Source organism: Ambystoma mexicanum, chromosome 12 (assembly GCF_040938575.1).
Source record: "Ambystoma mexicanum isolate Mex_15411 chromosome 12, UKY_AmexF1_1, whole genome shotgun sequence".
Lineage (NCBI taxonomy): Eukaryota > Metazoa > Chordata > Amphibia > Caudata > Ambystomatidae > Ambystoma > Ambystoma mexicanum.
The window spans coordinates 414,329,693-414,344,205 of record NC_090936.1 but is presented as its reverse complement, the minus strand read 5'-3'; the positions used below and the strand labels follow the sequence as shown (position 1 = coordinate 414,344,205).

Below are 14,513 nucleotides of genomic sequence, written 5' to 3'. Positions count from 1 at the left end.
TCAGGCTTGGTCCCACCCCCAAAGGGGTAGTCCAGCCCGAACTGCTAGGTCACATCCCTTTTGCACGAGACCACAAGCATCCCCAGACATGTTTCAGCCTTGTTGGGCGTCATCAGTGAGGAGTAGCTTGGGTCTCTAGGCCCAGCAGGCAAGGGACCCACGTCTGGGCATACCCTTCCCACTCGGGGTGACAATAGCAAAACAAAAGAGTTGATGGCTGGAAGGTTTAGAATAAATCCTGACCTCTGGCATTGCTCTGGGCAACCCTCCAGACCATCGTTCTTCGCCTGCCAAGCCATTACAAAAGGGGAAAAACCATATGCAAATCAGGCTTGGTCCCACCCCCAAAGGGGTAGTCCAGCCCGAACTGCTAGGTCACATCCCTTTTGCACGAGACCACAAGCATCCCCAGACATGTTTCAGCCTTGTTGGGCGTCATCAGTGAGGAGTAGCTTGGGTCTCTAGGCGCAGCAGGCAAGGGACCCACGTCTGGGCATACCCTTCAAATTGCATGAGTTACCTGCAAAGAAAGCTAAACTACTAAAGTTCCAAAATAAATCACAGTTACCCTTGAAGGGTATTGCAGAACCCACTAGGAAACAGGCTAAGCCTAACAGACCCAGGATGAACAACCCCAAACAGACAACCAAAGGTAGTCACAACACTACCTGCTCTAACTTAGCAGACCATAAACCATATCTCAAAGGTGCGCTTATAAACGCCAGGTCGCTAGTCGCACACGCCACAGAGATCTCAGATATCATTGCCATAGACAACCTAGACTTTTTGGCCATCTCAGAATCCTGGCTACACGATGCGGCTGGCCCAGCCCTATCACTAGCAGTCCCAGACAACTATACAATCCTACGTGCGGACAGACTTACCTCCCGAGGTGGAGGTCTAGCTATCATAGCTAAAACTAGCCTGGACATGAGGATTATCACTACTACCACTATGCAATCCTGTGAATGCCTCACAGTCAAAATAGCCATCGCCAACTCCCAAACCCTAAACATTATGCTCATCTACAGACCACCAGGTCCTATCGGAACCTTCGCTGAGGACATCTCAACATCCCTGTCCAACAACCTAAAAAAAATACATCTCAAACAATAGTGCTAGGAGACTTTAATCTAGGCTATAATGACAATAAGGACACCCAATCGACAGCAATTGCTCTGACCTTGAAAGAGCTGGGATTCTCCCAGAAAATTGAAGGACCTACCCACAACAAAGGTCGCATCCTTGACTGGATAGCAGAACATAATTGCGAAGTAAACATTACGGACTCTGTACCGCAGACCTGGACTGACCACTACCTGCTACTATTCACAGTGACAACCAACCGGGCCATTGCCCCGTCCTCACCCGCTCCACCTCTGCCAACGAGAAATAAAAAACTAATGACAGCAGAAAATCTGATGCCCGCTATAATACCTAAACTGAACTCACTACCCGACAGCATGGACCCTAATCTGCTAGTTGAACATTATAACATAGCCATGACCTCAGCCCTGGATCCCATAGCCCCGCTTAAACTTAGAAACAGCAAACCAAAAAAGCACCTCAATTCTTGGTTCACGCCTCATCTAAAAAATCTCAGGCTGGCCAAAAGAAAACTTGAAACTATTTGGAGACTCTCCCCATCAGTCATAAATAAACTCAACCGCTCCAAAGCCTCCTCCCAATACACGAAAGAAATACTATTAGCTAAACAAGATACCTACAATACTAGAATATCTAACTCTAAATCCAGTGTCAAAGAACTATTCAGCATTCTGAAAGAATTGGAAACACCCGTTGTACCCCAAGAAAATTGCACCAAGGATAAAAAATGGTGCTCTAGCATACAACTTGCCTTAACAAACAAAGTAGCAAATCTACAAACCAAAATTGCCATCAAGAAGGCATCGCTAACACCACTCATGCCTCAGAGCTCAGCACCACTGCCACAGCCTAAGATGGGAGCCAGATTCTGCTTCTCTTAGGTATCGATCACAGAGGTAGAAAAGGTCATCCTGGGACTGAAACCGTCAAACTGCAAAGGCGACCAATGCCCAGCACAACTCATCAAAGATGCTGCCAGGGAACTATCGCCATTTATAACCAAACTCATCAACTCCTCCTTCACCTCAGGTTCAGTACCGATCAACCTAAAAGAGTCCTGGGTACTGCCACTACTAAAGAAACAAACCCTTGACCCCGCCATTCCGACTAACTTCAGGCCCATCACGACTGTGCCCTTCCTTCTAAAAATCTTAGACAAAGTGGCTTATCTACAAATTGAAAACTTCCTAGAGTCCAACCACCTGCTTGGAACCCGTCAATCAGGATTCCGCCCGCAACATGGGACCGAGACAGCGTTAATAGACCTTAAGGCCCAAATAGACGATTGCAGAGACAATGGCCAAGCTGCCCTACTTCTCCTCCTGGACCTATCAGCGGCATTTGACTTAATGGACCACACGGTCCTCTGTAGTCACCTCGACTCGGCAGCCCATTTCTCAAAAGAGGCCATAATTTGGATCAAGTCATTCCTGAGTAATCGGACCATGAGAGTCTTCGCTCCATCAACCTCAGCAGATCCAATTCCCATAACATGCGGTGTCCCACAAGGGTCCTGTGTGTCACCCACACTCTACAATGTCTTCATGAAGCCCCTCTTTGACGAAATGGATCATCTGGGTATCGCCTACACCAACTACGCAGACGATACCCAGATCCTCCTCCCGCTCTCAGGAGATTATGCCAAGGACCTGGCCCTAGTGAACAGGATATATAGCATAGTTCAGGCATGGATGGCCACACACGGCTTATGCCTGAACGACAATAAAACTGAGCTTATCATCCTGGGCACCACTGCTTATATATCCAAACTCAGCCCTGACTATGACAACTTCATCATCGATGGAAACAACATAAAAGTAGCTCACAAAGTAAAAACCTTAGGATTCTACCTAGACGCCACCATGAACTTTACCAAACAAGTTAACTCTCTAGCTTCTGCCACAGCATACTCATGTAAACTTATCAGAGCAAGCAAACAATTCCTCTCTACAGATAGTTGCATTACCCTTGCCAGAGCCTTGATACTTTCCAAATTAGACTACTGTAATGGACTATACATTGGAGCAAATGAGCAGACCATCCACAAAATTCAAGTGCTCCAGTCAATGCCTTGAGAGCAGCACTCAAGATTAACAGAAATGAGCATATATCCTCTACTAGAAGAGAATACAAATGGCTCTCCACCATAGACAAAATTCATCTCAAAATCGCTTCCCTCACCCACAAATGCATCAATAACAAAGCACCACCCTACCTCATGGACAGATTACGCAAAAGAACTTCCTCTAGACCCACCAGAATAGCCAACGCAAACTGCCTCCAAGTTCCGTGTTTCAAACTTGCCACTATAGGAGGAAATAGCTTCCCGGTCAAGGCTGCACAGCTATGGAACTCCCTCCCCCATGACATCAGAGAACCTCAGCCTTTCGCTAAATTTAGACAAAACCTCACTAGGTGGCTGAGAGCCAATGACAGCTAACTAGTCCACTTGTCACATTGTACATAACTGTATAACTGTACATAACTGTATATAACTATTTACTACGCGAACAGGACCTTGCAGGAGCCATGCTCCTTGCTTCCCTGCTCTTGTTCTATCCTTGTTCATATCTGCTTACTCTAATATTGCTGATGTCTATGTCTACACTTCCTGCCTTTTCCTTGTGCATGCAATTAGCCGAGCACATCTGTAACCAAGCTCAGCGTATTTCTGTACCTTCTTCTGATTTTTAGATACCTGTAACTAAGCTGAGCATATCCTTGTCTGTTTGCGCCCTGATACTCCAGGGTATGGCGCGCCATACAAATAATAAACTAAACGAGGTACCCGCTGGCGTCGTCCCCGTTTGAATGCATTCAAATTCGAAACGACACCAGCGGGTACCACTCGAATTATCTGGGTTTGGCTGTACTGGAACAACTATTATATATATATATATTTCTGAGGCTTGTGGAATCTGCTTAGATCACATGCTGTGCATAGGCCGACATCTAGTGGAAGCTGCAGAGTATTACAGTTTGTTTTTCGAAACTCTAAAATGGGCGTCGACACAGGGCGTGCCAGTAATACTATCCGTAGTGTGACGTCCACTGTACCCATGATCCCTCACGCGTCTAGGATCCTCAGATTGTTTTTTTCCACCATACTGGTCGGAAGCATTCCGTGGAGTTCCCTGGCCTTAGCCATACTTTTGCAAAATATTGTTATATTTACCCATTTCTCCATCCAACGTCGAGTCACCGAACATCCACACTCGACGCCGGCCCGGAGAAAGAATCGTCCGTCGAGAGCTGCACAACGGATTTGGGCCTCGGAAGGCCTCTGGCCTCGGCCCTGCAAGTAGGGAGAGTGGGGGGTGGACATACTCTACACTCTTTTAGTATACAGGTACATTCTTATATATTCCTACACTTATTAGCCCGCTGCCACAAGTATGGAGGGTACCCCTTTCATATTTTGCCCCAAGTGCAACCGCAAGTACCCTTGGGTTGACGGACACGCCACGTGCAATCTCTGCTTACCGAGCGACCACCCCAAGGCTAACTGCAGAGCGTGTAGTAGGTTCAAACCGAAAACACTAAAGGACCTTTCGATCAAGCGTTGGGACCACCACGCCAGGCGTCAAGAGGCCACGGCAGCGGAGGACGCCTTCAGCGATGGCAGCGACGCCGTGCTTTCGGACGGCGAGGGCAACGTGGCGTCAATTGACAGCCAAGCGCAAGTCCCCGACCTCGGAAGGTCGTCCGGCAGGGCGGCTATGGGGAAGACCCCCGGCGACACAAGCGCTACCCACAGCACTTCCACAAAACACATGAAGTCCAACCGAGACTCGACGCGCACGTTGAGTACTCGGAAAGAGGCACATAGAGAACGGTCCGAATCGGTATCCTCTGGGCGTTCTCGATCTAGATTGGCGCATGACTCCATGCAACCATCCACTGTTGCCAAGAGTGCCTCGCTCCCCAAGGTAACGGAGGTTCGATCGTCGGAAGACGAAGCCAACCTCTATCCCCAGACCGCACTCCAGGAGTCGGCGTCAACAGGCCGCGCAACGGCTGTTCCCTAGTCCCAACCTCCACACTCAAGAGATAGGGACACTACCCCCAAACCTCGGCGCCAGGTGTCGAAAGGCTCTGAAGGGGCGAAAAAACAGGGTAAACACTCTTCCACCCACGGGGAAGGGGAAAAACAACAAAGGAAGCAGTCTCAGCCTCCTTCCACACCTCAAACACATTCTACTCCACATAAACAGATGGACAAGTCTCAGTCTTCTGTTATCCCAAAGACCCCTGTTCAAACCAGTAGGTCGAGTTTTTATTTTTTTATTTATTATTTATTTATTTGCATTTTTAAAGCGCACTGCAGCCCACGGGCATAGAGGCGCTATCAAGGATACTTAAGAAGGCTTGCTTGAGGGTTACAATAAGCGGCCCAGAAAAACTTTGCTTTGTTTGGTACGTTACAGAGAAACAGTCTTATACATGCAATGTAAGGTGTGATATTTAATATTCAGAGATGGAGCATGTGTCAGGAATCGTACATGGGTGGGCCCTCTAGACAAAGAGCCTAGTTTTTAATGCCTTGCGGAAGGCAGAATGGGATTCGATTGATCTGATCTCGTTTGGGAGGTTGTTCCAGAGAGAGGCTGCCATTGAAGGGAAGCTCGAGCCCCCAGCACGCACTGTGCGCGTGTGAGGAGTCAGGATGCGGTTGGCATAAGCGGCCCTGGAGGGTCTGGAAGCTGTTTGTTTGTGGATCCTTTGTTCGAGATAGGGGGGTGCGAGTCCGTGAAGACATTTATGTGTTAGGGCAAGGGTTTTGAAGACCACCCTTTCTTTGATGGGTAGCCAGTGTGCCTCTCTCCTAGCCAATGAGATGTGTTCTCTGCGTAAATTGCCTGTTGCCGCCCTTAAGGCATTGTTCTGGGCAAGATAAAACAGGGAAAGCCCTCCAAGAAAGAATCATTCCCAGTTCTAGAGAATGGTCTAGTGATGACATAGACAGAGTCATGTCAAGGATGTCATCATTGGCAGATTTCTACGCCAAAAACCCTGAACACTTTCTCTCTTATACCCCCGACGGGTCAACACCCTCGGGCTCTAAGGATTCTATACCCCCAAGTAAGAAGTCCCGGGTTGAAGCTCCTACTTCAGACCCCTCCTGTATACAGCCCTATTCTCAATATCAGGGAGATCCATTTTTTTGTGAGGATCCAGATTTGGGCATGTTGGAAGAACAAACTGGGACTGGCTACTATGGGGATGATGAGGACCAGGAGGAGGAGGAGGACGACCCAGAAACCTACAGGGTAGATTCCCCAGTAGATAAAGAACCCCCGGTTACCGACTCCCCTGTCGACAACCAGCCTCTCTTCAATTAAGTTCTGTCCAGAGCAGCAGAACACTTCCACATTGACACCCAGGGTGCTCAGGAAGAGAGGGACTTTGCCGAGGAGTTAGTGGGAGAAAGGAGACCTGTTGCCCAGGCCATCCCTATCCTTAAGTCAATACAAAGAAGGATAGACCCTTCCCTTGTTAATCCCAATCTCACTAGGGCGGTAAACCCCAGAGTTGAGAAGCTTTTCAGGCCAGCCCAAACAGACCCACTGTACATAAGAGGGCATCTGAAACCTGACTTCCTGGTAGTTACAAACACCCGTAAGAGGGCGTGAACACCCTTGTCATCGTCCGAAGCTCCTCCCGACAAGGAGAGCAAGAAGATTTATGGCTTGGGCAGGAAAGTAGCCTCCACTTCTGCCTACCAGGCAAGGATTGCCAACTCCACCACCCTGCTTGCGAGTTACAACTGCCACCAGTGGGAAGAAGTCACAGCACTCATAGATTCCGCCCCAGAACCCTTAAAAAGCCAATTGGCACGAGTTTCGGCGGAAGGAAGAGCCGTGTGTGGTTGCATATTTAAAGCAACCTTTGATGCCGCGGATAACGCCGGCAGATTGATAGCAGACGGTACTGTTATCAAAAGGCATGCTTTGTTGCGGCAGTCTGGGTTCAAAGCCGAAACCCAAGCATCATTGATAGATAAACCGGTGGAGCCGGATCTATTGTTTGGAAAGGCGGTCGAGGACGCGCTGAAAAATGCCAAGGACGAGTATGAGACACTCAAATCCCTAGGCCAACTAACCAATAAACCCCCAAACCAGAGAGGGAATGGCAATTTTTGTCGCCCACGTGGACAAAATTCCCAGAGAGGGTCTAACTATTCCCAGGGGCAGGGTACACAATGGAAAAACAACAGCCAGCAGTCTACTCAGGGTTATGGCAGGGGTAATAAGAGGGGACGTGGTAAAGGTAGAGGCAGCCCCAGTAGAGGCGGCGGCACGCCTCCACCAAAACAGTGACGCTCCGTTCAGGGTCCCTTCTCACGCATCCCCAGTAGGGGGACGCATTTCCAACTTCACCCAAGCTTGGGAAGGGATCACATCAGACAGATGGGTGCTGTCCACAGTGTCCGCAGGATACTGCATAGAACTGTTAGAGCGTTCCCGAAACCACCCTCCACGACAAAGAATACATTCTTTGGACCACCAGAAGATCCTCCTCGAGGAGATCGTCAATCTTGTAGCAAAGGACACGATAGAACTCGTCCCGGGACACCAGGTAAACAAGGGTATTTATTCAACTTACTTCCTTGTGCCAAAAAAAGATTTGACAATGCGCCCAGTATTGGACTTACGGCCTGCATACAAGTATGTCAAGCCCCAAAAATTTCACATGACTACTCTCCAAGAGGTAAACCCCCTCCTAAAAAGGGGGATTACATGGCAACATTGGACATGAAAGATGCCTATTTTCATATTTCCATGTTCCCAGCGCACAGAAAGTACTTGCGCTTCAAGGTGGACAGTCCGCACAACTAGTTCAAGGTACTGCCCTTCGGGATAGCCTCGGCTCCAAGGGTATTCACCAAGGTACTGGCGGTGGCGGCAGCACACCTAGGCAGGGAGGCAATCTCGGTGTACCCTTACTTGGACGACTGGCTCATCACGGGGGAGACCCCAGTAATTTGCAGAACAAGCATTCAAAGGACGATCGACCTCCTCTTCGAATTAGGTTTCTCAATAAACGAGAAAAAGTCAAGTCTGGTGCCAAGCACCTCCAAACAGTTCCTAGGAGCTATCCTAGACACGCAAGAGGGGTTGACCTTTCCATCAGACGAAAGAATTTGGAATATGCTGCTGCAAATTTCTCAATATCAGGCCGGTCGCCAGATAACGGTACGCAAAGCAATGCGTTTGCTGGGCATGATGGCGTCATGTATTTACCTGGTCCCCCAAGCGCGCCTGCGCATGCGTCCCATGCAGGAATGGTTGGCGAAACAGTGGTCTCAGGCAAGTGGTCCGTGGGACAATCTAGTGGTCGTTTCACCAACACTTGTACAAAGCCTTCACTGGTGGACAAGAGAAAATCTGTCCAAGTGGAAACCCTTTTACGGTCCCGAGATACAGGCGGTAGTCATAACCGATGCATGCCTGACAGGGTGCGGAGCTCACCACCTCCACCACACAGCTCAGGGTCTCTGGTCTCACTCAGTGGCCAAGAATCACATCAACCTGCTAGAGCTGCTGGCAGTATTCAGAGCGCTTCAAGCGTTCGAGCCCTACCTGCTGAATCTGTCAGTGCAGATCCGGACGGACAGCACTACAGCCATGTTTTACCTGAACAAGCAAGGAGGGACTCGTTCGCCAAATATGTCCAAGCTTGCCCAAAAAATGTGGATATGGGCACTCAGTCGGAACATCTTCCTGTCATCTCAACATGTTCCAGGGGATCTCAATTCTCTGGCGGATGCTTTGAGCAGAGAGTCCCTCCCAGAGGAACACGAATGGTGTCTACACAGAGAAATCGTAGAAGATATCTTCTCTCAGTGGGGTTTCCCCACTATAGACCTATTCGCCACAAGCGAAAACAGACAGTGCCCAGGATTTGCATCCAGGTTCCCCCAGCCAGACTCCCAGGGGAACGCCCTGTGGATGAACTGGTCAGGGATGTTTGCGTACGCTTTTCCACCAACACCTCATCAGGAAGGTGGTCAACAAGATGAACAGAGAATCAATGACGCTCGTCCTAGTTGCTCCCATGTGGGCGAGACAACTGTGGTTCCCACACCTACGCAGACTAGCGGTGTGCGAACCCATCAAACTCCCGGGCTGGTACAACCTACTGTCCCAGCACCAAGGTCAAACAGTGCATCCTCAACCCAACTCAATGTACCTGGCAGCATGGCTCCTGAGGTCATAGAGTTCGGACATCTCAAATTACCACAGAGATGTATGGACATCCTAAAAGAATCTAGGAAGCCAAACACGAAGCACTGCTACTTTGACAAATGGAAAAGATTTGTTATCTGGTGCCAGAATAAGCAAGACAACCCAGTTGATTGCACTCCTTCCACAATTGTCACATACATGCTCCACCTGCTGGATGCAGGACTGGTATTTAACTCACTGAAGGTACACCTGGCAGTGCTGTCAGCATACACCACCTCCCATAACAAGGTGTTGTGGTGGAAGATACCAGTGGTTAAAGCTTTCATGGAAGGAGTTAAGAGACTTCACCCTCCTATTTCAAACCCACCACCAGGATGGGACCTTAACGTGGTGCTATCTAAACTCATGGGGCCCCCCATTCGAACCCATGCATAAAAGCAGTCTCAAACACCTGACTCATAAAACGGCCTTCTTAGTAGCAATAACATCTATAAGAAGGGTCAGTGAAATTCAGGCTCTGTCAGTGCAGGATCCATTCTTTACAGTTCATAAAGATAAACTGGTTTTACGTACACCCCCTAGGTTCTCACCTAAGTTTATTTCTAAATTCCATGTGAACCAGTCCATCGAGCTTCCGGCTTTCTTCCAAGACCCACAAAGCTCGGCTGAGGTGAAACTACACACCCTAGATGTGTGTAGGGCGGTCCTCTACTATGTAAACAAAACCAGACCGCTAAGGAAAACAGATCAACTGTTTGTCTCCGTAGCTACAGGCAGAGAGGGAGATCGCATCTCTAAAGGTGCCATCTCTAAGTGGATTGTTAACTGTATCCAGCTGTGTTACTCTCTTTCTGAAAAGACTCTGCCTTTCACGCCAAGAGCCCACTCTACAAGAGGCATTGGGGCCACTCTGGCTTTCATTGCAAATGTACCCCTTGACACCATTTGCAAAATAGCTACTTGGAGCTCTATTCACACTTTTACTCAGCACTACTGACACCCATTCCAAGACAGATACTCAAGTGGGACAAGCGGTTCTAAGACATTTATTTGCTCATGACCCTTCTCACATCCCACCTCCTTCTTCTAACACTGCTCGCTAATCTATGCACAGCATATGATCTAAGCAGATTCCACAAGCCTCAGAAGGGATACATTACTCACCGTAATCGTATTTCTGATGCTTGTATCTGCTTAGATTCACATGCGACCCACCCTTCCTCCCCTCTGAGAAAAGGCGCATGGATGCTTGTATTCTTATCTATCTGCTTGCATTATCTGTACTCACGCTACTCCTCATGCTACCTCATGTCAGAAAAAATACAATCTGAGGGTCCTAGACGCGTGAGGGATCATGGGTACAGTGGACGTCACACTAGGGCTAGTATTACTGGCACGCCCTGTGTCGACGCCCATTTTCGAGTTTCGAAAAACAAACTGTAATACTCCGCAGCTTCCACTAGATGTCGGCCTATGCACATATATATATATATGCCTGAGGCTTGTGGAATCTGCTTAGATCACATGCTATGCATAGGCCGACATCTAGTGGAAGCTGCAGAGTATTTCTGTTGTTTTCGAAACTCGAAAAGGGACGTCGACAGGGCGTTCCAGTAATACTATCCCGAGTGTGATGTCCACTGTATCCATAGTCCTCCACGCGTGGAGGTCCCGAAGATTGTTTTGTTCCGCCATCATCGTCAGACGCTGAACGCAGCGTTCCTTTCAGGCTAACGCCATTTTATTATGAAAAATTAGAGTTAGTTTCTCTTTTCTTTCCTTTCATAGCCAATTTCATCGACCAACAACATTGTTAACGGTTTCAAGGACAAGTGGCGTCGACTGCACAACTTGCTTTGACAAACTTCAACAGCCTTGGAAGGCCGCTTCGGGCCTCGCCCCAGAAAGTAGGGAGAGTGGGGGATAGCTACGTATCTTAGTTACTAAGAGAAGGCATATTTCCCTTACTTATCGCCAAACTGCCTTTCCCATTAGACTTGCCCCGGGTGTGCAACCTCTGCCTCCAGAGGGATCAAGAGGGCCAATGTAAAGCTTGCAAGCTTTTTAAGCTGAAAACCTTAAAGGACCGTAATACAAAACGCTGGGCCCACCACGTTATGCAGGCCAAGGCCGCCATAGATGTGGAAGGTGCGTCGAGCAATGGTAGCTTCAGCGTCTTCAGTGACGACAAAGGCGAAAGGGAAGCTTTGTATTCCCACGTGCAGGCCCCCGAACTCCACCAGACACGCCGGCGGAGATGTTACGGGGATGATATCCGGCGGCATTAGCACAGACAAGTCGCACCATACAAAAAGACACAACCCAAGGCCGAAAGTCGACAACATCGACTACACTGCCACACATGGCGTCGAGGGGAAGGTCCACCAGCTCCCTGTCTTCTGGGCATTCACGTTTGCCGCACGACAGGCCTCCAAAGTCGACAAGCAAGTACAGATTCGGACAACCGTGCCTAAACATACAGCCGAAAAATATATGTCGAAAGACGCGTTGATGGCTCCTACCACAGCCATAAAACAAAATCCTTGTCATGGCCATTTGGCAAGGGCCCAGGCCTTCATCACCCCCAGGGTCCAAATGGACCCAGTCCTGGCGCCTCTGGCGCCAAGCTCATAGAAAGGTGTGCTTTGTACACCCTGTGCCTAAGGCACGTGCATCAGGGCCGGGCGTGGCCATAGAACATCATTGGGAGGCACGTGCCAGAGTCCTTGGGAGGGGCAAGGTGGATCCACAAGGCGGGGCCAAAGGGAGGGGCCAGAGCCAGCCTAACCACATGCCCTCGCTTCGCGTTATTATGCTTTGCAGTGTGACGCTTATCGCTGTTCCTCGCCCTAATTCCTGTTACTCCATCTCTGAAGACCATTTTACCCGAATCCTGCAGCTCCATCGCTGAAGGCGCACCTACCTGATTCCAGCCGCTCCATCGCTGAAGGCGCACCGTACCTATTTCCAGCGGCTCCATCGCTGAAGGCGCACCTTACCTGATTCCAGCCGCTCCATCGCTGTGCGCTCACCTTACCTGATTCCAGCCGCTCCATCGCTGTAGGCGCACCTTACCTGACTCCAGCCACTCCATCGCTGTGCGCGCACCTTACCTGCATTCCATCGCCATCGAGTCAGAGCCTTTTCTCACCCTATCTGGACTTACAGCGACGCAGGAGCTTCGCTTCTTCTCCTCTTCATCGCGGTATATTCCTCCGGCGCTGCGGAGCTGCCTTCAAACATCCAGACTCTGCTCCATGCTGTCAGACCATTCCTACAAGGGAAAGACACACAACAGGTTAGAAATCATATAAATAACAAACTCTTGGCCGCACCATACCGGAGTCTTGAATTCCATTATTACGGCCAGCTTACCTGTTGACTTTGAGAGTCCCATCATCCTCAAAGGAATCCCCGGATCCGCTCTACGCTTCCGATCTACCCTCTTCACACCTATAGGGAAGAGCAGAGACATTGCAAGAATTATTATTACTTACCATCAGGTCAAAAGACTCATTGCCAAAGACATTATTACAAACTAACAATAACCATAACCAAAGACTTACCTTCCAAGTGGATTGGTCGCAGCTGGTCTGGATCGCCAATTCCGCGGGCCAGTGAAGCAACTAGGCCCGCTCTACGTGCCCCTGCTGAAAAAATAACAGGTGAGCTTGCATGGGAAAACTCTTGCGCACTACGTTTTGGCACTAAAGGGTCGAGGGAGTTCGTAACACCTCCACGCCATTCTCATTGTCTCATCTCCTCCCAGGGGCAATACCAGCATCCAGAACAGCATACTCTGCAGCAGCTGGGGAAGACAGCCGATACAGGGGAGCCAAGCCGAGGGAGGGCTCCAACCGTGCCCCAACACCCCCGTAGAGACCAGGTGAGCGTAACAGTCCTTCACCCACGTCGAAATCGGCTAAATCCCAGCAAATTACACAACTGTCTCATCTTGTTAGAAAACACGTTCCTGAGACACTGCTAAAAAGCAGTACTTTGAAACACCACACTTCGAAGTCCCACCTATCTCTTAGGGAGGCGGTCAGAGTTACCCGAGTGGAGGAGAATGTCTGCAGCTATGAAACACAAGAGGCAGCCTACTCCTTAACCACCTCACACTCCAGCACTTATCCCTCCAGCAGTCATTCCAAGTTCTTCACAGTGGTCTGCTGAAGATGTGTCACGACTGTGCCACTGGCACACCAATTGGCATCCATCGTGGACTATCTGGGACTTATTCATCTCCATAATGCTCCCTGGACAATACCTATTCATATTTCCCTTTACTTTCCGTTTGCAAGTCTTTGGAACGTTCTTATTTAATTTCACTAACTACATGTCCCACAATGCACCTTGTGGCAGTTCCCATTCCCTGGCTATTCCTATGTAATAGTCTTAGAACTACAATACTCAGAAGCCTTAGTGCAGCTTTCACTTTCCCAGGACCAGAGAGGGAGGTGGCCAATTACCTTCAGGTGTGATGCTCCAGGTGCTGCTAATTAGCCGGCTTCAGCACAGGGCGGTGCAGTATTTAAGCAGCTGCCTGCAGGCGCACAGGTCTCTTGCATTGAGCTCGCTTCCAGCCCTTTGTTGCCTTGATCCTTGGATTTCTGCTGTGTGCTGTTGTTTCCAGAACCTGCTTCTGTTCCAGAGCCCAGTGCTGCCTGCCTCGCAGCCCTGCTACTCTGCCTTCACACCCTTGCCCTGGCCCTCTGTGCTTCCTATACTGCAGCCCTGCTCCCCTGCTTGCAGTCCTATGTCACCAACAGACCCAGAAAGGCTTCTGAAGAAGAGGATATTCCTCGAAACGCGTCAAGCCAATCACAGTGGGGAACCTCTGTCAATGATGATATTGTAGACAATGTATTGCTTTTTTTGACCTGTTTTCGCTTCAAAACATTTGCCTATGAATAAATATGAGAGCCTTCTCTCATTTTATATGACCATGTTTAACCCTTCCTGGTGTTCTCTTAATACATTACTATTGAATGTGTTTCTATACAAAACTTGTTGATTAAGTACTAAAACTTCTAAAAACATTACGCCTTGCTGCGTAACCATAGTGTGTGCAGGGGACGGGAGGACTCCAATCCTGGGTCCTCTTTCCGTGTTCTTGTATACAATAGGGTTTTTGTGCCAGAACCCTCTTTTCCTCCTGTGCACCTCCCTAATAATGAATAAATGTTAACACCTAATTGGTGTTATCCCCAAGTA

The 14,513-nt window shown here is 49.1% G+C and overlaps 1 protein-coding gene across 4 annotated transcripts in view; it reads left to right on the top strand.

Annotated features, from left to right (window-relative positions):
• AMN1 (antagonist of mitotic exit network 1 homolog) overlaps positions 1-14,513 on the top strand; it is a 1,280,950-nt gene that overhangs the window by 308,131 nt on the left and 958,306 nt on the right. The gene's annotated exons all lie outside the window — the stretch shown is intronic.